This window comes from Oxyura jamaicensis, chromosome 14, assembly GCF_011077185.1.
Source record: "Oxyura jamaicensis isolate SHBP4307 breed ruddy duck chromosome 14, BPBGC_Ojam_1.0, whole genome shotgun sequence".
NCBI classification, from domain to species: domain Eukaryota; kingdom Metazoa; phylum Chordata; class Aves; order Anseriformes; family Anatidae; genus Oxyura; species Oxyura jamaicensis.
In genome coordinates this window covers 14,133,518-14,156,741 of record NC_048906.1, presented here as the reverse complement: position 1 = coordinate 14,156,741, position 23,224 = coordinate 14,133,518, and the positions used below count along the sequence as shown (strand labels likewise).

General features: G+C 38.6%; 1 long non-coding RNA gene across 2 annotated transcripts in view; it reads left to right on the top strand.

The window, feature by feature from the left end:
- Positions 1 to 23,224, top strand: part of LOC118174397 — a 236,408-nt gene that overhangs the window by 49,408 nt on the left and 163,776 nt on the right. For both annotated transcript variants that reach the window (XR_004754641.1, XR_004754640.1), the window contains exon 2: positions 517 to 613. This is a non-coding gene — a long non-coding RNA (uncharacterized LOC118174397). The remainder of the gene's footprint in view (positions 1 to 516; positions 614 to 23,224) is intronic.

The following is a 23,224-nucleotide window of genomic DNA, read 5'->3' as shown; positions in this document are numbered from 1 at the left end:
CCACACGCTAACACAAGATTCCAAGAAAAAAGCTGCTTCCAGAGTCACAAAGTACCGTTTACTATTTGTCCTAGGAGTGCCAAAAAGTCCACAACTTTACTATAGTCAGTCACCAATTTGTTCACAGCTGTCCCAGTAGCCTGTACAAGATTGTTTCTGTTGGCAGATCTAGTGAGTACTGTCTGACATGGACATTCTTCAGAGAGACAGATTTTCTCTCATACATTTTCATAGCTTCAGAAGGGCTTTTTTTCCTTTCTTTTTCTGTATGGGGCCATTAGTTGCAGGTGGGTACCTTTGCATGGGTGAATGGGGAGAGCAGGTTGAATTGACAGTTAATCAACAGCTGGCATTGTTCCTAGCTCACTGCTCTGTAAAGGGCACAATGCTGAATCAATTAAAGAGAATTTTAAATTGGTTTCAGTGAACAGCTCCTGTAAAGATATGGACTCTGGAGAGTGTGTTCCTCCAGTCTTGCAAGTTTGGCCAACTACTTCATATCTCTTCTCCCCATAGGTATGAGACTGAGGAAGCTTCACTGGTGCTGATGCCATGAATGGAGAAAGATGCTGCTGGATAATTCAAGCAAGGGAGGAGTCTGAGCAGCGGCAATGTAAGTTAAGAATCACTGTGCCTGGCAGTACAATTCTGAATATATTTTGGGGATTAGTTTTTTTCAAGTGAAACAGGGCTACAGCACTAGAGAGTCTCCTAAAGAGTGTGTATATCACCCTGAATAGTTTGCAAAACCAAAGCCCAGTAAAAGCAGGTAATGCTAATGTGAGTTGTGAACATTTTAGATGTTGAAGGTCTTTCCCTAGTAAATTTTGAAGTTGTCTATGGGCCTTTAGAGTACCATTTCTGCATTCATTCTCAGCTTGCAAGCAGGCTGTCTGGATACAGTGGCAAGTGGGTCATGCTACATTTGTGACAATATTTGAGAGAATTTCAGTGTTTTCTTGGTAATACTGCAGTGTTTCCAAGTAAAGAAACAGCATTATGACATCTAAATAAGCTAGATCCAAATCAGTTCTGTGTGCTGGCAGAGGCTTAAGCAAGTTGGGTGCCTAGGTTGGATATGCACATAAATGTTTACTCTTGTAAATTGAGAATGATTAACCAGGCACCTGCCTGATCTTCTGGGGTTCAATCAGCTTGATGCCAAAACATGCTCATATAAACACAACTGGCATGGAGTCTGGTCATCATTTTATTGGTCTTGATGAGGTAGTCAATACCCAAAAAGAAATTATGGAAGTGCAGAGGAGAATGTTTCTGATCATCTTTCTGATGTTTGGGAGGACAGGAGTTCCTTCATGCACAGTGTTTAGCAATGCACTCTATGATAGCAGCACTTCTATTATTCATATAATACCTACTGTGCACATTCCTCAGACGAGTTCATGTCCCCCTTTCCAAAGAGACTAAGAGTTGTTTTTGATATATCTGCCATAAATTTGACTTAACGGACTACCAATTTATTTATTTTTGTGAGGTGTGTTAATGGTGTGATGATTTTAAAAAAAAAAAATACAGCATCCCAAATGCTGTATTGTATATATACTACTTAATACCTTTTCTATTTCCTTTTGCTGTTTGATGATCAGTTTTTGCTGCAATATGTTTTGCAATTACAAGAAGAGATTTAATGTTGTTTTGAACTCTGCCAAAGTCTGATTAGATTTTCTGTTTTGGCCAAACTCATTTCTTTGTGCTTCAATTTTCTCTATATAAAATGTTTAGATTGCAGATTCTGGTAATTAACTGCATGTGTGATTTTTAGTTCAGCAAAAGGTTAACCACTTTCCATAAAGCAAAATCCTATTTATTTGGAATGAAAGGATTATAGGGAAGACGTAAAGTAACAGGAAAGCAGTTTACATATAAGTCTGGTTTACCAGGAAGTCACCAGCGCTGATACAGAGCTCCTAAAAGAAAAGCAATATATAATATCCTCTCATGGATTTAAGAGTTCGGGTAGCGATTCCATACCACTCCCAGATCCTGGAAAAATATTTCTCCCCATAGGTAAAAGCATTCGGTGTGTACATTTATTAGTCATTGTATGATTTCCTCAGGAAATAAACTGCAGTTGTCTGCATTGCTGTAAAATATTAAGTGTTCATTAGTTAACTCATCTCTTGCACTAGCTTGTATCAGGCATAGTGTAGCCAGCAGGACCAGGGAGGTGATCGTCCCCTCGTATCCTGCTCTGGTGAGGCCACACCTTGAGTACTGTGTTCAGTTTTGGGCCCCCTCAGTACAAGAAGGACATTGAGGCCCTGGAACATGTCCAGAGAAGGGCTACAAAGCTGGTGAAGGGCCTGGAACACAAGTCCTGTGAGGAGTGGCTGAGGGAACTGGGGGTGTTTGGTCTGGGGAAGAGGAGGCTCAGGGGAGACCTTATTGCTCTCTGCAGCTACCTGAAAGGTTAGCCTCTTCTCACAGATAATCAGCTAGACTAGAGGGAATGGCCTCAAGTTTTGTCAGGGGAGGTTTAGAAACTGGGAGACATTTCTTCTCACAAAGAGTAGTCAGGCATTGGAATGGGTTGCCCAGGGAAGGGATGGAGTCAGTGGCCCTGGGAGTGTTTAAGGAAAGGTTGGACATGGTGCTTAGGGACATGGTTTAGTGGGTGACATTGGTAGTAGGGTGATGGCTGGACCAGATGATCTTGGACGTCTTTTCCAACCCTAATGATTCCATGATTCTAGTGACCTGAATTCGTGCAGGAGTCCCTCCTTACCTGGAATCTTTAGCTGGCAGTATAACATCTAAAGAAAGACGCTGGTATCACTGCTGCTGGCTTGAAAAGTCAATGAGCCACAAAGCTGGGTTGAGAAGAGAGAATTTACAGAAATAGTACTGCGTACATGCCCTATTCTTATGCCTTCTCCTGGACAATTGCTTTTGGCAGTGGGACAGATCACTTGAACTCTACACTGGGCTTTGGTCTGAAACCATATAGGCATTATGCTCATAAGAAATAAAGATACATCTATTACAGTTATTTGTTAGTTTTCAACAATGCTGCAGGTATTCATGAATTTGTACCAGGCTGCCCAGAAGAGCCGATAGAGATTGTGCTTGGTATATTAAGAAACAAGCCCTGACCTGAAGATCTTTACAGGCCAACTAGACAAGGCCGACAAAGTTTAGGGGGGAAATAAAAGCCAAAAGAAATGTCGTGACTTTTTCAAAAAGACACAGCAAGAGCTGGGAGAAGCCTTGGGGTCTTGCTTGATTTTTTATCCTGTAGGTCAGACGGCGTAGATTTTATCTTTCTATTGAAGCTTCTTTTATATTTATTTAGAGCTTTATTTCAAATTTCTAATGCATTCCTTATGTAGACAGACATCACTTTTTCACTGTTATTCTCTTCTATATTAGTGAAAGTCATAAGGTTCAAATTATATCATGTCACTCAGGGTGGGAGAAATAGCAAAGCATTTTAAGTCTGAAGTTGGATCCTGATTCAGTTAAAACTATCAGCACACGCTTTAATCCTAATATTGCTGAAATCCACTATGTTTTACATGCTTTTTCTAGACATAAGTGTTTTGATAAATTGAACTATTCTTGTGTTTGTAGGACTGAGAAATTATCCAGCCTTACTTTGTGTGTCAGAGTGCTAAACCCTAGAGAGGCTGAAAACTTGACTCTTTATCCAACATGAATATCTAATTCTTCAGGGGTCCATCTTTCTGCAGAGAGGTACAACCATTTTCCGCAATCTTGCCAATAAGAGTTGAGTAGATTGAAGCTTTTTAAAAATGTGGACAGGCTCTATTGTCTTATTGTTTTCTTTGGTTTGTGGTGGTGGTGTTCTTGTCTTGATTGTTGTTGTTGTTCTCCAAATTACCTGTTTTTTTTGCTTATAACTCCTTTTTCCTCTTCCTGTGAAAGACTACCTGTCCATTCCCTGGTAATTTTAGAATGTATGCCGGAAGCTCCTTCTTCAAAGATATATCTATACAAGAATTCTCAAGTGGGTATTGCTCTCCCTTGATGTGTGTAGTTCTTTCTGCAAAAAATAAGAAACTCACACTCTGTCATTCCCAAAGAACAAGTCAGATCTTTCTTTTTTGAAGAAGATGTTTTAAATCACAGTCACTTTGAATTCCTGTATTTTCTTTGTATCTGCACACTCCCCAGTTCTCCTGTTTGACAGCAGCAGGAAAAGCTTCTCCCATCTAACCTCTCATAATTATACTGCATAGCAAAATTATGGAGAGGGTGTACGGAGAGTTGTCATTTCTTCTGCTTCACAGCAAGGATGGAAGGGGGATGTCCATTACATGCTAAAATTTGGAAGACAGTATGAATAGAGCAGTTCATAACTTTTGCATAGGGTTGGTGGAATAAACAAACACTCCTAAGGTCTGTGGAAAGAAAACATGTTATTCATCAAATTTATTTCACCAGTGAAATTAGCTGACTATGTATCACATCTGATGTCCTTACTTAGAAAGCTGTTACAACTAGCACAAAAGAAAAACTGTTCACATAACACTGAGCTACTCCTATATACAGATGTGGCCATTACTTATATAAGTCAAAACAGGCATAAGATTTTCTTTTAGAGATGAGTATGAGTACACGTTGCTTGTCTTCATCTGCAATATAAAATGACAAGAGAAGACTTGAGGTTGAGAATTGATCCTGTGATAGGAAACAGGGGAGATGAAAGAAGATAAGATGACCACGGGAGAGTATAAAGCCGCAAAGCTTTTGTTTTCAGTTTTTGTTTTGGTGCAGTTTAAAGCCCATCCCAAGCACTAAACAGCTTTCAATACAGCAAAAGCACACCCTTCTTTTTAGTCAGAGCCAGCAGAGGTCTTTGACTCAGAATGTCACTGGAGCTCGTTTATATTTCTTGAGAAAGTAGATGTATGCTAGGGCATGAATCAAAATGGTAGAATCTCTTTTTTTTTTTTTTTTTTTTTTTTTTAATACATCTTACCATGCCCCAGTGCACATTTAGAATACAGTGTGGAATAACTGGCAAAATACTTCTTTATATTAGTCATAATGAAAAATTAGTTTTCAGTGCTGCACTCTGAGGACATGGACAAGATCAGTTTGGAGCCTATCTACTCCAAGCTGAGAGAGCACAAAGTAGTGTCAGAACAACTCTGGGAGTTGCAAGCATGTGGGTAACTATAGTCATAAAATTAGTTTAATTTGATTTTTACACTGCTGATCTGGGTCCTTAGTTGTCATCTGCATAAAAATGGTAAAGAGTGATCAACTGCTTAATGTCACAGTGCGATATAAATTTCAAACAGAAATACTGGTCTCTTGAAATACACCAAAACTTCAGAAAATGAGGGGACTGCTTCATAGTCTTGTCAATAGAGAGGAAAAGAAGAAAGTTTTGCTTATTCTTTTCTTGTGTGTGTGTGTCTTTGAGTCCAAAAATTCAGAATCTTTCTCATAGATTTGGGATTTCCTTGGTTTAAATAATAAATGGTAACAATGATAACTACTCTTTGCAATCAAAATACTTATTGCCTCTGTTAGTAATGATATTTCAGATGTTAACCAAATAGGCATGCCAAAGATGCTCTCAGGAAGATGAAATTTTAAATCCTCAAGTGAAATTCCACATGTCCCCTGATAATGGCCACACTACCTCCTTCTCATTTACTTGCAAGTCACACACTGTCTTGATAGATAAACTCTGAATATAATGTATTGCACTAATCCATTCTAATGACCTAAAAGCACTCTAACAGGTGATCAGGTTGTGTGAACAGGAGCCCAAAAAATAGCATGTGCTAATTTTTGTCACTGAGGAACTCGAATGATCTTTAGCTGATGTCCATGCATGGCTTTGTATCTGTGCTGCAGTTTCAAATGAGGGAGTGTCAATCTTTTGCTGCTCAGAGCAAACATCATCACTAGATGAACAGTAATAAAAAGAAGAAATAAATTCTCATGTTGTTTTTAAAAATGTCGTTGGGTGGAATTTAACTTTACTAATATCAGCATGGTGTGTGTGTGTGTTGTTTTGAGAGTTCCTTAGCATGTAGCACTATCAAGATGTCATTCTCTCTGGGGAAAAAAAAAAAAAAAAAAAAAAAAGAACATTGTTCTGGTCATTTGTGCTCATCTTAAAGAAAAAAGGCAATGCATTTACACTTTAATACTGTGCCATATAAATAGACATCTATGGCTCTGCATACATTATTAATATGGGTTTATTGCTAACTTTATCGGTTTCACTACTGCTTCTCCTCTTGGGAAGCCATGTAAAATACAAAGACTGCACAAATGCTGGCGTTACGGGAGCCGCTATATACAAAGCAAATAACATTGCACAAGTACAAATATTCACTTCAGTTGCTTCCTGCAATTCAGATAACATAATAACAAATAGCCCATAAATGCAATCCCTCTAGCTACTACTATTATTCCATGTATTTTATGGTTTTATCTAGGACACTTGTGGTGCTATTAGAATACTGAACAAAATTTTATTCTTATATTTTGTGACAAGAAAAGTGAATTCTTTTTAAGAAACTAAAAACGTGAAAAAATATTGAGAACCACTCTAACTGTACGGCAGATGCTAAGGAGCTCTAGTACTGAGTTTCATTTTGGTTCTAAAGAGCCACGTTTCTCTGTTTCACATCAGAAATGACTTTGAGCCTTGAACTAAAGAGACAATAGAAGTGTAAAATACATACAAAAGGGAAACACTGGAGACAGGTTTATTATCAAATGTTAAACTCAGGTAAATCACTGACATGTGAAAGCTTCCTAGCCTTTTGAACCTCAGATTGATGCATACAGGTCACCAGTTCAATAGTCCCTATTCTCCCAATTTCAGATTTTATTTTTGTGCATAAAATAAAATAGTACTTCACTAAATGCTGAATATATGAGAGATGATTCAAACTGGAAATTTTGTACAGTCTAATGTACAACATTTTTGTGTGCCCCTCCATGGGAATAACAGCAAGGAAATTGGTTCTGTAGCCTATGGTGATGCCACTGCCGACAAATACAGGCAGGCTCATGCTTAGCAAGCTGCTTCTGGGCTTTTGCTATGGAAGCTGTGAATAGCAGACTGGAAGGAAGACAGAGTGGGATATTAGGAGGAAATATTTCCATATTTCAGGTGAAAGTATCACACTTAAGAGTTTGGTTTCCTTTTTCTCTTACGCATGTAAAATGATAAAAATCTCTTTTGAATTTTTACCCTAAAATGTGTATGAAAATAAACATTGGTTGCTGAAGAAATGAATGTGTGATGAGGTTGAAAGATGGTTCTGTGCCACCTGCATTTAGAGAGATGTCTAAGACAAGTGTGGCATGATTTAAAATTAGATAGCAGTAACATACAGTTTCAGCTGAGGCTAAATGAATGAAAAGTGCAAGTATAGGCCCTAGCTTCAGAGAACACTCTTGAGATAACATCAGTTGCAGATCCACCATTTGCTCTTCTGCTACAATGTGCTGTAGGTTTCTGTCATAGATCCAGGATGCTCCAGCAGTTTCTCTTTGTGACCTTGTCACTATAATTTCTAAAGGCACATCCTCCTTAATCTCGTCACAGGATTTCTCTCAGACAGTATTTAAAAATGCGTGTATTAATTTATTTACTTTCTCCAGCATCCAAAGTTTTTCAATTCCCCGCCCCCACTCCACACAATTTCCTGTTGTTGTTGTTTTGTTTTTTTTTCCATTCCAGTTGTAACCTTCTGATCATCTTTCCTTTGAGTCTAAACATCGTGCACTGAACTTAAACAAGTTTATTTTGGGACAACATATGATGTTATCAGGATTTACTGGTCACAGCATCTTTTTAAGTCTTTCACAAGCCCTGGTTTTGATAGCTCTTCACCTGTCTGTCATTTATTCCTCTTTATTCCAGTTTACCATCTCTGTGAGGATTTCTTGCATGTGTTTTCTCTGTCTGTGACTTGTTCTCCCGTGGACCACCCCAGGGCTGCTCCCACCTATCGCAGCTGGCTTGCAGACCTCATACAGGTCATACTGGGGCTTGCCACAGGCTGGGCCCTGTAGTTTTCCATGAGTGCCATGAGCTGAAGGACTACTGTGCGAAGTCTTCCAAGGAAAACTTCAAAGTGCTGCTCTTTTTGTTCCCTTTTCTACGGCAACTTGTCAAAGCTGGACTCTACTCCACTCACCTTGTTTTGGAAGGGCAAGCTACTGCTTTTTTCAAGACTTGGAAGGGCAGCTCCCATCCCTTGCAGATCTTCTAGCATTAAAGGAGCTTTCTGTAACAAAACAGAGACAGAAAGTGCTTTATAAAGGTCTCCATGAGTCTGACACTTCATGCTCAGGAGCAAGTATTCTGATTTCTCCATTCCTACCCCTGTCAGCATTGATCAGTCTCTCTTACCTGACACAAGCTTTTATTGCCCTCGACTGCTCTCCATTTACACAGAGGTTAAATCTCCCTCTCCAATGTTGAAAACAACAGTGCTTCCATTGAACATAATAAAGGCAGGTAGATTTGGCATAGTTGTTGGGGCTTTTTGTTTGGAGGGCTTTTTCTTTTTCTTTTTTTTTTTTTTTTTTAAACAGCCACTAGGCCATGGAGTAGGAGCAGCTTAAAAACTTTTTCATGTCCTGACAAATCCCAGGGGAGAAGCTACAATTATCGCTATACCAGGGGAATTACAGGAGGAGCAACTGTCTGTCCCTGCTCATTGCGAAGAGGGAGAGCACAGTGCAAGTCTGTAGTGTTTAGAGTTATGTCTCTCTCTCTCTCTCTCTCAAATAAAAAAAAAAAAAAAAAAAAAAAAAAAGTGTAGTCGTGTGGAAGCTATGCATTTAAATATGCTAGAGAATGATGTGAAATGGCTTATATGTGTCTGGATGTGAACAGGGACTGTTACTCATCACTGCAGCAGGGGAGCATACTGACTGGCATCCCTGGAAAGGTAAAATGTCCTCTTGTACTTCCTCAGGTGTCATCTGGAAAGCCCTGGGTTCAGCTTCTGTTTGGGGAAGGTTCAGTGCTACGTTTCCACAAGTGCCATCAACGAGCTCAGTTATTTTCCCAGTTACAGTATGTGCTGTACAGGTTGTGCTGCTTTTGTATGCTAGAACAGCTAGTCTTGTGAAAAGATGAGGGGAGAACTTTTTGATTTGCTTTTTTTTTTTTTTTTCTTTTCAGATTGCCTCCTAGATACAGGATTTATTTTATGGCATTTGGGAGTCTCCCACTTTTTTAACAACAGACTGTATAGGTAACTTTATAGCAACATTTTTTTTTTTTTTTTTCCTTTTTACCTCCCTAAACTCTTATCTGCCCTGCTTCTTTTTCTTCCTGCAGGAAACAGGATCTTCAGAGGATTTTCTGAAAGCTCTTTGTAATATTAGTGAACATGTACAGGAAAACCCTCAGGTTATGTTCAACTCCTGATATCCTTCACTTTAGATTTAAGAAATTCCCTTAAACTCTCATTAGTGAAGACCTTCTCATTCCTATAAAAGTTTAAAGAAAATCTGTGTCTAATCAGAGATTTAGCACGGCTCCTCTGTGTGGTTGGAGAAAGTAGATTCTTTACACTTCTCTGTTCATTCTGGAGAGAAGACAACTGTTACAAAAATGTGTCTCTATTGATGTGACCCTCTTTTTCCCTCATCACTTTTAGCCTTATTACCTTTTATTCTCTTCTGCCTTCTGCAAATCTCTTAATTGATGAGGGGAAGAAGTCAGATTTTGATTAAACACTGATGAATCCAGGCAGGATTATTTATTTTCCCTCTGATCCTGTGTGAGCTGGTATTGGTACAAAAGCACACTCTGCAATCTTGCCCCATTCTTTACTTAATCTGGCTCACTGTACGTTAGGGACATTTTATTTTTTGTTCATTTTATTTTGTCATGAATTTTGATATATATCATGTATTTTTCAAATTCTCTCTTCATGGAACCAAGTTACTATTTCAAAACAACAGCAAATTTCTCACACATGATCAAGATGGGGAGAAGCTGGAAAGCATACACTGCTTTTAACCAAAAGAAAGGAAAAGTCAGTGAAAAAAATATATATATTGTTTCAGAAGTCTCATCAATTTGAAACAAATTAGGGGGCCTGTTTAGGGGGCCTGATATATAACTTTAAGTCTTTTGAGTGAGTATTGCAGTCCAGATTCTAAGTGCTCTGTGTTCTCATGATGCTATTCCTAAGCTGAGATCTGCCTTCCTCTTACTCTCTGGGGCTTATAATTAGCTCCTGCATGCAGCTTCTTTTCTTTTCTAGTATAACCATGGTCCTCACACAAGAAAAAAAAGCAATCTGTCCTCTTCCCCAGGCATGTTTGAGTTGACTGGACACTGTGACCTGAAACTTCCAGAAACCATGGGAAAAGATAAATAAAATAAAAAACACACCACCTAGGTATCATAATGATGTTGGATGCAAAGATGGCTTACATATATTTAAAACAAAACAAAAAACTACTATCCCAGAAAAAAAAAAAAAAAAAAAAAAATGCCTGGCTGATTTGTTGTCTTCTCTAATTCATTAATATGCTGTATGGGCTTTCTCAGATAACTTTTAAAAATTAGAAGTCTTGAGGATTTCATGCAGCTTAATACACATCAATTGACCTAAATTTCATAGACAATGAATATGTAAGTCAGGCCTTAAACAGGCACTGGACAAATCTAAGTTGAAATACCACTGGAAGGCTTGAACCCATTGAGTTCTGCTATAAAATGCTTCGTATCATTAGAAATCTGAAATGCTGGCAGAATGCTATAAATATTTTTGATACATTAAAGTTAGAATTTTAATCTGTGGTGGTTACAAAATTAATGATGAACATTATTTTGTTTTGAGTTTGGATAATATCATAATAGTTTACAGTAAAGAAAGAAAAAAAAATGTGGCAGAGTTTTGGGAGAGAGATTTTGGAAACTGTTCAGAACATAAAATGCTGGAAGAAATTCTGCTAATGAGATGTGCAGGTACACTTCACTCAGTGAGTAACGTATCAAAAAGAATTGGTGTGTTTCACATTGCTTTATAAATAATGGGACGTATCGTGTGGGGGCCCATCCATGGATAAATAAATCAGTGCATGTTTAAGTACCTAGTTCTGAGTTCCAGACAGATAGTTTTGTTCTATAAAAATGAACTTTTATTCAATGTGAAAAGTGACCTCTAGATGTGGATTTTGGTGGCAAAAATCTACTAAACTGTGACAGGTACACTCAAGGTTGCAGTGTCAGTAGCACAATTTCCTACAAAATGCTTTGATTTTCATTAATCCCATTTTTCAGAATTACTTCAAGAAGTAAGAGAGAATTTTGTTTTTGTGGTCCATTCTTTGTCTTAGAGATGGGAGAACCAAAATGAGGCACAGCTGTGTTCTAACATGTCAATTGCTTTTCATATGATTTCCAAAGTGCTTACCTCAAACTCAGCTCGTTTTGTTGGGCTCTGCCACTGGAGATTAGCCATTGATAGCTTTTGGTCAATACCACATACATTTAGCACTGGTTTTGCTTATGAAATTGCTCCCCGTTCAATCAGATCTTATTTATTTATGTAGTCCCATTATAAAATTATGTAGAATACAGAAGTTTCTAAGGGCCGTGTTCCCTTAATTAAACAATTAACTTGCCATTTTGGATTTCATCAGGAAATGATTTAACATGACAGACTCTCCCCCCTCTGGAGCACGTAACTGTGTCAGGGTCAATTATGTTTCCTTTGGAGCCAGAGAGGAAGGGCTTTCTCACAAGTTAGAACATACTACTGATGTGCAGTAGTAAATACCATACATAACTGATTGTGTTAACGTTCTTGTAAGATTAATAAAATAATCTGGAGACAATTTAGGATGTCAGCAAGGTGCTTATTTAAGAATTAAATTACAGTAAACTGAAAAGACTCATCAGCTGGTTGAAACTCGTTGATTATTTAAGAAAAAGAGACAACATCTAACATGAAAAAGCAAAGAAAATATTTGGTTTATTAGGCAGTGATTTGGGAGCTGGGACTGTTTCCTGGTAGGGATGTATTATTGCATGAATGTTACTAATGCAGAAGCCACTGGCAAACATTATCATCAGTAACTGCATCTGAGATTTTCAGAACCAAAAGCATAAATACCCACCTCTAGAAGAGTGCTGAAGCTGTAAATTGTTATTGTCTACTTGAGTATCAAAGCTGCCTTGTTGCTTCTTTCTCTAGATCCTATACTTTGGGAAAGATTGGGTGGTTGTTGATATTTTGGAGGCAGTGGAGGGAATCATTTCTGGTCTAACTAGCTTTTCCTGCTGAGGAGTGCTCTATCTGGGGGATGCAATATACGGTGCTTTCTCCCAGTTGGCTGCATTGGTCTACTGGCCTGTATTATTGTAGCTGTCAGTGTCAGGGGATCATAGAAAGCAAAATTAAAATCAAGCAATGTAAATTACCAGTGCGCATGGAAATCCAGCAACCATGTGAAATCATCTGACACAATTTATATGGAAAACAATTGCTTAGCATCCTTTGGATAACTTTTTTTGTTGTTGTTGTTGTTGTTTTTTGTTTGTTTGTTTTTCCTCCATCTTTTCAAAGCTGAAGGCATTCTTGATTTTATTCCCAAGTTTATTGTAACATTATTATGTTTTCAGCCTATTTACTACAGACAAATATATTCTTTATGCACTATTATAAACTAAATAAAGAAATATTTTAAATAGTACATTTATCACAGAATGAAGAGTCCTTATAACCCCATCTTCTACTATATTGAAATGAACACCACTCACTTTGGCACTTGTCCATGAGATGTTTGCAGAAACTGAGTTATTTACATATTAGAAACTGTTCACAGATACATTGAATAACATTTTATTGTGGACATCTGGTCTGCTAAAAATCTGCCAAAAGTTTGGATCGGATAACTGCAGCAATCCTAATTTATAGAAGGAATCTGTTCTGAAAATATGTTAAACCTACTGTCCCTCATTTCCTAGCTTTTAGACTACATTATTTTGCAGAAGCTGTTCCTGTTAAGGGTCTGAGTCTCCCCTGCAGAATAGCTTCTTGTATTTCTCTCTAGTTTATAAAGAACAAAGAAACATCTTCATCTGCATTTAGGATTATCTAATGAAAAAAAGAGTGTTCAAATATGCTAGGACTAAAAAATTAACTTCCCAGATAAGCTGATATATGGCTATGCATTTCATAAAATGACTAAACCAAACACATATGCTTCAGACTGCCTACAACATCTGTACATTATGTAGGAATAATTTAACTTCAATCTCTCTTCATTTCAAAAATTCATTACATTAGATCTGTGTATTTTATATTAGAATAGATTAATTACTTGTTTCACTAGTACATATATATTTTATGTGGAATTGAATGACCTGTTCTTTAATGAAAATAAAAATGTGACTCCACCCCCAAAAAGAAGAGGCTTTTTTTTGCAGTTTAGTGCTTCAGGATACTTACAGAATTATGCTAGTTTCAGAATGCCTTCTACATCCAAGTTCCATTGTATTTTGACATGCCATTGTCAAAGGGCCTAGGGATTCTGTCAATCAGACTATATGCAGTAGTAATTAATTTTGTTATAAGAGTGTCAGCATCTGAGAATTTTCTGAGGTAGGGCTCAGCCTCTGCACTGTCCTAGGTTGATTGACACTAGTTCTCTTTTAATAACCCGAAAAGGATACTTGCTCCTAGTGGCTTTTGGATAGTACAATGTAAGTTGCACTGTTGACAAGGAACAAAAGGCCAAGTCCTGCTGTGATTTGCACATAATAAATGAGTTAACTTTAATAGAGGATGGTGGGGATGGCATTCTGAAGCAGATGTTTCTGGAAGAGACCTGCCCATAATGAGTGCTAACATGGATTTAGCCTGCAGTTCCACGGTGTGATTCCTTTAACAGTAAATCAGGCTTAGGACAGGAGCCTTTCAAACCCACCCTAACAGCGGGTGTGATCACGCTGTGCAGATTCAACCATTTGAATAGTTGTTTAATGTGGCCACACGCTAACTCACTTTGTGAAATGATCCTTTTCCTTGAGGAGGTGGCTGTGTATGTGTGGGGGGGGGGAAGTTTTTAGATATCATAGCTGGATCACTTAGACCTATTTTGAAACATATTCATAAAAACAACTGAATCAGCAGAAGCAATTTGGGAACTAAGTTGTGGTGCTTAGGAGAAGCAAACGATGACAATAAGGATTTGTTGCATGTGATATACCATGAAAGAACTGTCACTTATTTTTTTTAGATCACGTACCATTCAGCCAGTTGGCAGGTTGTTTTCTCCCTTCTACTTGCTACATCAGCTATAAATAATAATAATAATACATATATGCTTTGCATCTTGTGTTGGTTTTATGTGGCAAGGTTTTAGTAGTGGAGGAGCTGCAGGGGTAGCTTCTGTGAGAAGAGATGAGAGGCTGCCCCATGTCAGACTGAGCAAGTTCCAGCTGGCACCAATACAGACCTGCCCCTGGCCAAAACTTGTTTCTGACTGTTTTACTGTGTTTTTTGCCCATGTTGGGAATTGTAAGTGATGTCCCTGTGCTTAACGTGACTCAGGGGCTTTTCATCTTATTTTCTCCCTTATTTTTCTCCCTTTTCTTGCTTAGGAGGGTGAGAGAGAGCAGCTTGGTGGGGACTGGGTGACCTGCCAAAATTTTTCCTACCTTACCTATCCACCTTTTGCAAATGTTGTTCCTACTGTCAAACAGAAAATAATTTAAAATGTTACTGTTTTCCTTTATGTTATGATTTTGATGTGAGGAGCCCAAATAATTTTAGAAGAACCTCAGATGGTGAGTCAGGAGAACAGCAGAAAGAGGAAATGAAATCATTGTGAATGTATTTGCTACAAGCCCCCCTCCACACCACTTTCACTAAAATTATGGTCCTTTGTCAGTTTTCCAGCTTATCCCTATAAGCATTATAACCGTATGTAAGTATTAGATGAATATGCATTACATGTTGGATAACTGAAGTGCAGCCAGTGACAGGAATTTCAAACACTATTTGTACTGGTTTCAAGTTGCTTAACAGGGCAGCACTAGAAACAGAAAATGGCCAATGCTTCATGTTTTAAAAACATGTCATTTAGTTATTTGTCACACAGAAAATATGGCTGAAAGAGTCCAAAGTAGAACTATGAACACTATTTAAAACGCAGACCAGACACAGTGTCAAATTATCGAGTTTCAGGCGTTATTTCAGTTCAAACTTTTCAATGTGTTCTTTAACAAAGTGACAGTGGTGTGAAAACTTAACGTCTATTTCAGGCAAACCCAGGCTGATCTTTGACTGTCTATGAAAGCCACAGAAAAGCAAAATAGACTTTCTGCATGCATGTGAAGAGAGGCTGGGGGAGCTGGGATGTTCAGCCTGAAGAAGAAAAGGCTCTGCAGAGGCCTTATAGCGGCCTTCTTAAAGGGGGCTACAGGAAAGCTGGGGAGGGACTCTTTGTCAGGTGGTAGAGTGATAGGACAAGGGGAACTGACTTTAAACTAAAAGAGGGCACATGTAGATTAGATATAAGGAATAAATGCTTTATGATAAGGGCAGTGAGGCCCTGGCCCAGGCTGCCCAGAGGAGCTGTGGGTGCCCCATCGCTGGCAGTGCCTGAGACCAGGCTGGATGGGGCTTTAAGCACTCCGATCTAGTGGGAGGTGTCCCTTTCCATGGCAGGGGTTGGCTCCGGATTGTTTTTAGGGTCCCTTGTAACCCAAACCATTCTCTGACTCTGTTTCTATGATTCTTTCTATGCCATTTCCACCTCCATTGTGTTAAACTTCAGACTGTTGGAGTTAGGGCCAATGTTTGTTCTTTGCCAGCAGAAGTGTTCTGAGGTTATCTTTGTCTTGACCTTTGCTTAAGCCATGCACAATCTGGATTAACAAACTTTATGAACATCCCATTGGAAAAGGAATCTGGATGCAATGAAAAGAACTGTTTGTTTTTTAAAAAACCTGATTATCTGGCCCAATTGCCCAAATGGGTAGATCTTGCCACCCAAATGAGTACCCATAAAATGTCCTTATTGTTCAATAAGGGTAAAACATTTTCAGTACAAATAATCTTTCTGATCTTAAACATGGAATTTCCCCAGCTACAGACAGAAAACTGGTTAGGATTAATTTGGCTGTTTCACCAGAGGTATCCATTAGTGTTCTATTCTACTTGATGCAGGATGATGGCATCTAAGGAAGGAAGAGGAAGATGAATACCTACAGTTGTATTTTCACAGAGATTGAAGTGGGTCTAATGTTTCAGTGATCGCTACTGCTAAACATGTAATGTTTGCTAGCTACTCACAAAAATGAGCAAAAGACTATAATTCCATATTGCATGCTTCCAAAGGCAATAAATAAATAAATAAATGTTGAAGTTGCTCAGACAGTTTGGAAACAAGAATTAAAAAATGTGCTGCTTAATATTTCAGCCCGTTTAAACAATATAGTTAATGAGTTATATACCGCTTGGCATGTGTTGCAAATTTAATTGCAAATGATCATTGGTAGCAAAAATCATGTTGCCTCCTTTGTTTTCCCTTATTAATTGTCATTGATTGGTCTTTTCTCTATCAAATTACTCTGTTTTCTCATCACTGATCAGTCACCATATGACATGTGTCACATATTGTGTATTGGAGAGGAAAATAGCAGTCTGTTTTCAGAGGTAACAATTCACAAACGGCGTAGTTTGAACTTTTGTCATCTCATTTAGATAGCAAATATTTATGAACAATGTGCACCTTCCAGGAAAATCACAATTAGCTCGTAAATGAGTTGCTAAATGAATACACCAAATATTTTGTAATTCATTATTAACTCTTTTTCCTCATCCAACTTCTACTCTTTATCAGCTCACTTAGATGGTAATTCTCAGTATCAAGGTGCATGCTATCAGAAGGGCTTGTTGTAAGTTATTCCTCTGCTTGCTGCAATTGTTGGTGGAAGGCAGAGTCACTTCTGGTATTTATTTATTTTTGTTAATGCCACATTGGCTCATTTGGCATTTTTGGCATGTCGGGTAAACTGAGATGGGGAATTAATGTCTATTTATGTTCATTTTTAGCAATGATAGATATGATTCTTGGTTCATAAGCAACAATGATTTTTTTTGTTATTATTGTTTGCTTTACCTTTTACTTTATCTATTATTGAAACATTTGGTTAGAACTCTGTCCTTCATTCTATCTCTGCTGGAATATCTATGGATTATAATTATTTCTTTCCTTACCACAATTCTTCCCTATTCTTTCATTTTTTCTGTATTCCTGAGAGTGGTCCAACAAACTTTCAAAAGCTCATGATAGCTAAAATATTTACTGTATAGGTGTTTAATTTTTCCAACATGACTGAAAAGAAAACCTATTTAATAACGTAGTTTTTCTTGTGCAGCCAGATGAGTTTTTTGAGCTTAGCTCTGTGGCAGAAAAACGACAGATTCAGAAACTGGAACAAGAAGATCGGGGACCTTCCAGAAATTAAGAACACACTTTCATATATGTGCAGGAGGAAAATGGAAATGCTTTGCTGTATCACTGACTGTGTACACAGCTAAAATGATTGCAGATTTTCTTCTCATTTCCACAGCCTGGAAAGGTAAAAGTGTCTCATTTTAGAAAGAAGGTATATTACTGAAGTAAGGGCAGCCATGGCATCCCCAAAATGAGAGGGGAAGCAGAAGGGCCTCTGCTCACTTAGAAACTCAAGTAAGACCTGTTGTATGCAGTAGAAACAAACTAATTGGGGCTTATGTTCAGCAGCTTGCAATTGTGCTTTCATCCAAGACTGTGCTGGAGGCAGTTCAGTTGAACTAGCTGCTGAAGATACAGACATCTCCCAAACTACTTGTTTAAAATCTGCCTCCAGTAAAATTTACTCCCTGCAGCTGCTATCGTCTCTTCTACCTGGAGCTGTGTTACATTCTCCTTGCCTCCAAGTATCTCACTGGGCATCACCATTGATGCATCATCATGAGCAACAGAACATTATTTTGTGTATAAGCTCTGGAGAGCGTGAAACCTCATGAAGACACTGTTTACAACCTGCTCATGAATTTGGAGCTTCTTCTGTGATGCTTGGAACTAAAATCCTCCTTAATTTTAATGAAAGATGAGAATCTGTAGGATGAGCTTGGTACTCATATGTCAGTATGTTTTCTTATCTAAACTTGATCTGTGGATAAAAATGGGGGGCATCAAATAGTGAAATTTCCACTAATGATGTTGCCTTGCCTTGTCCTAGCATCTCGTAGCCTAGAGAGCAGAACAGTCCGTTAAAAAATTCAGCACAGTCTTTTGTGCTGAATAACTGCATTGAAACCCTTGCCAAGAACTCCCCTATGTGTGGAGAGGGAGGCGTAGAATTTTACATGGAGCAGATGAAAATGGGCTTTTTGTAAAGTTACTTCTGGAAGGTTTCAGCCTCAGTATAAGGCTGCCGTAGAGCGGTCAGTTTGTTTATTCTTCACATTAAATTCTACTGCAAGTTATGCAAGGGTGGTCAAAAAAAATTCTGGCAGCAAGTTTTTCCATCACAAAACAGCAATTCATTGAATCACAATATGTACTGGGACAGGGTTGAATGGTTAAGACATGGCTTTCTGTACTCCTCTTTTCTCAGAGGAAGTAGCCCTTGAGATCCCGATGTCAGGCTGCCGTTAGAGCAGGCTCTGAGCTCAGCAAGCATTTCCAATCTTCATTCTCCCACTCCCTCTTCCCCCTGCACTGCAGTTGTGCTCCCTGTTCACAATATTGCTGAGCTGTCTGTAATGATAAATGATGTGCCTTTCTTTAAATTTGCTTTCTGCTCAGTACTAGATATTGGCCAGCTTGGATGTGTGTTCTGGGTGGATAAATTACTTTGGCAAGTCATAGAGAATTTATGCACATGGCAACAGATGTACCGTGTGTGGTAGAATTTTTCTTTGTAGTTCTAATTATGTAACTTGATTTTACCTAAGGCAATTATATGTTCACAAACAAGGATTTGGTTGCTGTTTTTTTGCGTGTCAGAAATATGAACTTCTGTGCCGAAAGAAGCGTTGGTCTCAACCATTGCAGGCCAAAGCAGAACTCAGTCATTACTCAGCTGCACATCATCCTTTACTGAGCATTGATCTTCACCCATGCATGGGTTGTGTTGTCAAGTGAATCGCTGTGGGTTCAGAGAATAGAAGCTAGGCTTTGCTTCCTAATGAGGATTATTGTTGTTTGGTAAAGGTAACTGTAGACAACATCTGAGAGAAATTTAAAATGTGTGAATCTGGACTGCAGTAGATATGGGAATGTTTTTAGTTTGTTTGTTTTTCTCAAATTAGAAAGTAGTCTCCCTTTGATAGTCAGAGAGAAACATTTCACACTTTATACATTTTTGTGTGTGTGTTTGTCTTAGCTGTGAAAATGTAGCTTCACATGGAAAAACAAAATCATTTTATTTTTTTTCAGCCCCTTTACAATTAAATGATTGCTAGTAAAACATGCTGGGCTTATAAGAGCAAGTATAGAGGGAAAAATGTTAGAGACTGCTTATGTACACATAAATCTGTATTCAGCCTGTGCCTTCAATGTGTTTTGAAAAGGATTTCCATGGACAAATTTTGCTGCATTGACTTAGATTTTCAGGCATAAGTTTTACTAAACTTTAAGGTGGCATGTAAGAATTGCTAGTGGTTAAAAAACACACGGTGGTGTAGTTTGTCTAAGCAATAGTAAAAAAAAAAAAAAAAAAAAAAGTGTGTGGAAACCAGTCATATTCTTTTCGCAGCAGTAGTGCCCGTCGTTCCCTTAAAGCTGTAAGTGCTCCCCTGCAACAAGGTAACATAGGCTCTGTGCTGAAGACAGCATCAGAGAAAACTGCTTTTCTCCTTAATGAGATATGGAGAAGAACCAGTTGCCGTCTGGCCACTGGAGACACCCTTTAGTAACAAGATAAAATTATTTCTATTCAAAACGTAAGAATAAAAATTAAAAAATCATACCTTCCGGTGGGTTTTTCTGTGGACTCAGAGGTAAACAACTGAACCATGATTGAATGGAACTGTTGATGTTTTCTTCTACTTTATTTGTACTTTTGTGATATGGTTTGTTTTTAGCATGTTTTCATGCCGCTGGCTCCAAGAATCCTTTTGGGTAAGGCTTCTGCTCTGTTGGTTAGGATTCTGTATTATTTGATGTTGGTGTTAATCACCTTAACAAATATTATAAATAACTTCAGAGAATCATAAACAGATATTTTCCTACAAATTGTGATTGCTTAGGACTTCCAAAAAACATTACAAAGACATGAAGCATATATGACACAGAGGCTGCAGAAGTGGGGAAGTAGAAAACACTGAGGCTATTTCCTCAGTCCATTGTAAATATTTTGGGCTCTCTTGATGGGCTAAAATAGGTATATTTTAGTTAAAGGTTACTGGAAAAAAAATGTCTAGAGATGGATCTGAGCTCAAGGCAGGAAGTCAAGCCCATGGGTCGGGAATCCGGGCACAGGCGTGGCTGCAGTGTTGCTCAGGCGAAGACCAAAGGCTGACAGCCTGAGTTAAATGCAGCTGCCAAGCAAATGGGGCCAAGCCCATGCTTGGCTCTTCTCACGGCTCTTCTCACAACCCTCAGAGGTACCCTGTCAGCACTGGCCTTGAGCAGCCCTGGAGGAAGGGTTGCACACCGGGACCTGGCACAAGCTCACAAGAAAAGGACGATGCCCACTGTGTCCCTCTTCTAGTACTGGGAGAATTCTTAAGGACCTTGTACCCTAGCTATCAAGCCCTTGAAAAAATGCTCTGCAAAACAGACTGCCAGTTGAGCATCTCTCCACATGTAACAAAAACAGAAAATGCAGTCCATGCATTTCAAGTAGAAGCAGTTTTCTTTTTTTTTTCTTTTTTTTAGAAAGTATTATGCAAACATATTTCTGTTAGAGTAATATTTCTGTTATACCAGCATAGCATGTGGCTATAGTTCCCCCTCTCCCCAAATCCACAAGCACTGAGGCAACACAGTTTTTGATTCAAACTGTAAATCCCAACTACTATAAATCCTTCCCTGCAGCTCTCCCCAACCCTGCCCCCCGAATAACAGTAAGGAAAATAAGTGGCCAGTCTAAAAAAAAAAAAAAAAAAAAAAAAAGAATAGGTGGTGCGTAATATTAAAAACAGTAGCTTGTTGAGCAAGGCTATTTAAAAAGATTCTGAGTACCACATAATAAAGGTACTATCAGCAAACACCAGACTAGCATCTCAGCTAGCTTTACTGGGCTATGAGTTATTGCCGTGGTCAATAGATCTCTTTTCTGTAGCATTCTGCTTATGTAGGTGATAAATCTTACAGTCTTATGGGAATAGGGTCAGGCTTCTGCTACTCTGGCCCATTATTTTTCTCCTACATCATTTAGAAAAACTACTGGACTGGACCGTTTTTGGTGCAGTGACTTTTTGTTCAGCTACATACTAAATTTTATTGTGCATATTAAATTTTAGCTCAGACTATGTTTTAAAGCCCATCTCCATAGAAAATGAAAGTGAAATAAAATCTTAAGCAAAAGAGCAGATAAAGTTGAGAAGTAGAAAACAAATGCTATTTTAGTGAAATTTTTAGATGCAAAATACAATAACAAAATAAAAACAAGTTTTGTTTTTAATAAAAAGTTTTTGCTGAATACTTGTCAAATCAGAAGAATGAATGATCCTGTAGTACTGGCACTTGTTCAGAGAAATTTTCAGCAATGCCATAAGCTCTGGGAAAATTCTAAACAAGGGGTGGTTTGAAGAATTCTTGCTGTTAAAGCAGAAGCAACATAAAGTGATGTTATGTAACAGTGGATAAAGCATTTGAATCTTCATGATTTTGGTGCCCCCTCAGTACAGCTGCCTTTCAGGAATCACAGCTTCCACTCTCCTGCTACGTACCCTAGCATCATTCCCTCATGTTCGTGGAGATGGCTTCAGCCCTGTGGGAGCAGGCACAGAAGAGGAAGGAGGAATGTGGCTTACTTTTAGCCCTGGCTATGTGTGAACAGAACAGACCTTTCAGTTTTGCTGTGTTCAGGCAAAAGGAGGGGACAGAGGTACCTTGGTGTCAAGATGTAAAGGAGAGCTAATAGCAGAGCACAGGATGATATCACAGAGGTCTCCAGGCAGCCCTGGCACCTGGTGGTTTTAGCATCTTGTTCTGTGAGAACCATTCCTGTTTATAGTATCCCCATTGTATGGGATAATAGCTCTTGAACAGCTTGTTTCCTCCTATGGTCAATGTCACTTATATAAACGTGCAAGGAGGGAGAGGGATTTCTTCAGGTACAAGTCATGTGCACAGTCCTGTGACTATCACAGATGAAATGCTGTCCCTTCTGTTTTGCCATGTGAGCTGTAGCATCCCCAAACACTTCAGAGCTCATCGTGCTCATGCATTTTACAGCATTTTGAATGTGGGTCACTTGCAAAGGCCTCGATTACAGACCCACTTAAACAGTGGTGGTGGTGAAGACGTGGTTGTGCAGTGTTCCCTGTTTTGTGCCAAGCACTGCAGTGCTGGGCAGGGAGAGAGGCACCAAGCTTACTGCTGCACTTGCCTACTCTACAACAGTCTGTAGCCCTTACTGTGTATAACTGTGAGCTACATTCTTAATACCACACTAAAACAACACAGCCCAAAGGGTATGAGGGCAGCGTATCACTGCAGAATCACAAGGTATGCTGGGGAAATCTCTCTATTATTTATTTAGTCGTTAGGCCATATATGCTGCAGCAGAATGCTAAATTGTGTGTACATATATATCTGTTTGAAAAAGCAAGTTTTTTTTTATTATTTTATTTTTTTATTTCTAACTGTTAAGACTGAAGAGGATGTCAGGACAATATTCAAATATGTAGCAAGCTGCTGCAAAGAGGAACGGAATAGTCTGTTTTCTACTTGAATGGCAAGAAGTAAATTTTTAAAAGCTTGAGTCCAGCTGCTAGGGAAAGCCCCCTGATGTTTAGGATAATGAAGCAGTGGAATAGGCTACTAGTCAGGGACTCTCCATCAGTAGAAGCAAAAAATATGTTAAGGAAAAGTGGTATGTTTGCAGCATAACACAGCATCCCATCCAGCTCTGTTTTTCCTTGTTCTTATAATGCAGATTATCTAAGATGCACTTAAGTCTTTGTTTCTCAGATATGGTCTGTCAACCCTGACAAATTGGTTCAAGCCGTTTTGGTGACTCTTCTATTTCCTTTGTTAATGAACTTTTTCCCTTTCT